Source organism: Apodemus sylvaticus, chromosome 19 (genome assembly GCF_947179515.1).
Source record: "Apodemus sylvaticus chromosome 19, mApoSyl1.1, whole genome shotgun sequence".
Lineage (NCBI taxonomy): Eukaryota > Metazoa > Chordata > Mammalia > Rodentia > Muridae > Apodemus > Apodemus sylvaticus.
The window spans coordinates 59,821,597-59,824,268 of NC_067490.1; the positions used below are offsets into that span (position 1 = coordinate 59,821,597).

Here is a 2,672-nt window from a genome sequence, read left to right on the forward strand (position 1 = left end):
AGTATTTTGAGGGTATTAACATTGGTCTCAAACAATATTTGATTCATTTCCATAAACACAACATTCTTTTTTCAATACTATGCAAGTCACTGCCATATTCACACAAGGGGTGAGATTTTATTGTAAATGCATCCCTAAAATAATCAGAGATTAATTGCAATGTCAAAGATATTGTACACTTTCATTCTACATTTCACAACTGTACAGAGAATAATATATTAGCACTGGATTAATGTACACCTCCCTCCAAACAAATGTAGTACTAAAAGTATCAAAACTATTTTAATTTTCTAAAGTTTATTTTAAGAAATAAGTACTTATTATTGGGTACTTATATGTACTTTGTGTATATGTATGTCTATAAATATGCTTATGAAAGTTAAAAGATCTGCCCCTAGAATCATTGCAGGTGTGGCTGCTCTATAACATGTGCATCAGAAGGGGGCAAAGAGGAAAGACCTACAAACATCTGAATGATTAGAAAAATTCCTAGAAAAAAAAGAGAACCTGAGACAATCACCAACAAGTACCATGGGTCCTGGTTAGGGAGCTAGGCTGAGATGACCAGCAGTCTGCTGCCTTGCAGGCCTAAACAGGGACAGATCATGTGCCAGATGACCCATGCCAGGATCCATAAAGCATAAACAGGGTATAGCATCCTGAAATCACACCTGAGATGACCACAGACACCCAGAGACCCCCAGGTGCCACTAAAGGGGACAAGTAAGTGGCAGAGAAATAAAAAAGAAAAAGAAATATAAGGATGTGGGCACAATAAAAAAGAGGCAGAATTGGAAACTAAAGGGTAGTGATGAATAGCCTGATGTGAGTAGCTAGTAATGCCACCTGGGACCATGGTAGGTTTCTGGCCTGTGCTGCCACCAGGGTCCATGTCTTGGTCTAAGGCTCTGCTGCATCAGGGATCTCTTATGACCAAAGACCAGATGGATCTCTGTGGTCTGGGCTGCCACTCTGAGATATGTTGATGTCTGAGGGCTGTGTAGAACTGGCCCCACCCATCACCTTGACATCATGGGTGAGCTGGCCTTGGGAGCATAAAAACAAGGGAGCTCTCCATGCCCCTCATCTGTTGTAGCACTCAGAAAATGCCCTACACCTAACCTGGACAGCACAGTAGAGCTGTGCTGAATGTGTGGGCTTCCAGTGATCCGGCCCCATGGGAGTTTGGGAGAGCCAGCACTGCCACTTATCTGAGGGATTGTGGCATCTGCAAGGGAGAGAGATCCTTCTGCTCCCTTTTACCTTCTTTGCCTGGAGTGGATGGAAACAGTGACTCCAATAAGGTCATGAAAGGAGGAGAACTGTCTCTGTCACTCACCTGTTGCAGCACTCAGAAGACCTTATACCTTGCCTGGGCAGCAGGATAAAGCTGACCCTGGTTGCAGGTGCTCTTGATGAGCTGGTTCTGAGGTGATGAGAGCAGGAGATCCAGTGAGCTAACCAGCTCACATACCTTTCAGTCCCAGATCCAGGACTTTGAATTGACCCACTTCAATACCTACCCCATTGATGAATGCCTGGGTTCATGAACAGGACAAAGCTATATATCCAGAGCTACAGGATCTCCATGACACAGGGCAACAATAGGATATCCAAGAGGTATCCCAGTGAGGTTCCAGTATTTATAGAGTAGCAGAAACCAGTAGATTCATACCAGACCAATGAGTAATTGCAATACACATTAGCAAGTAATGTGGGCAAAAGGGTATTGAAGTGTGAACTTCTAGTTTCTTTGGAAAGTTCGTTATGTCAAATGATGTTTGCTGGGGCACACAGGTGAAATGATGTTTTGCTAAAGCATGTGAAAAGAATTTTTTCCTGAGGCAGACACAAGTGAAAGGATGTTTTGATATAGCAAGCACATGAAAGGAATCTCTTGGCCCAGTGGAACAGGAAATGCTCTCATCCAAGGAACAATCACTCTTTGGCTCCCACATTGTGGCCACCTGTGGCTCCATCATTTCTTCTGTGAGTTCCTCACCATAATTAAGTTTGCCTGTGTGGACATTCACTCCAATGAGGTCCAAGTCTTTGAAACCTCATTGGTCTTGCTTCTCTCACTGATACTGATGTCCTTTGGAAATATACCCAAGGTAGTTATAAGAATCAAGTCATTCCAGGCTTGGTGCAGAGCCTGGGCACATGTCAAGTTCACTTGATGGTGGTATCCCTCTTCTACAGGAGCATCAAAGCCATCTACATTCAGTCAAACTGTTCATATGCCACACAATGGGACATTCATCTTTTTCTTCTATACTGTTATGACCCTATATTAAATTATTTCTTTTATCTTTTGAGATTATAATTTCATTGTTTGCCCCTCTAGACCCTCCCATATGCCCCTCCTTGTTCAGTGCTGTGGTTGTTTGAATATGCTTGGTCCATGGAGTGGAACTATTAGGAGGTTGGAGTAGATGTGGCCTTGTTGGAAGAAGTGTGTCAGTGTGGAGGTGAGCTTTAAGAACCTCCTCCTAGCCGCCTGGAAGACAGTCCTCTCCTGACTGCCTTTGGACCAAGATATGGAACTCTCAGCTTCTTCTCCAGCACCCTGTCTGCCTGGATCTGCCATTCTTCCTCTATGATGATAATGGACTAAGCCTCTCAATGTGTAAGCCAACTCTAATTAAATGTTTGCCTTTATAAGAGATACC

The 2,672-nt window shown here is 43.4% G+C and overlaps 1 pseudogene; it reads left to right on the plus strand.

Annotated features, from left to right (window-relative positions):
• The first annotated feature begins 387 nt into the window (after positions 1–387).
• On the plus strand, positions 388–464 carry LOC127670281 (uncharacterized; annotated as a pseudogene).
• The last annotated feature ends 2,208 nt before the right edge of the window (positions 465–2,672 follow it).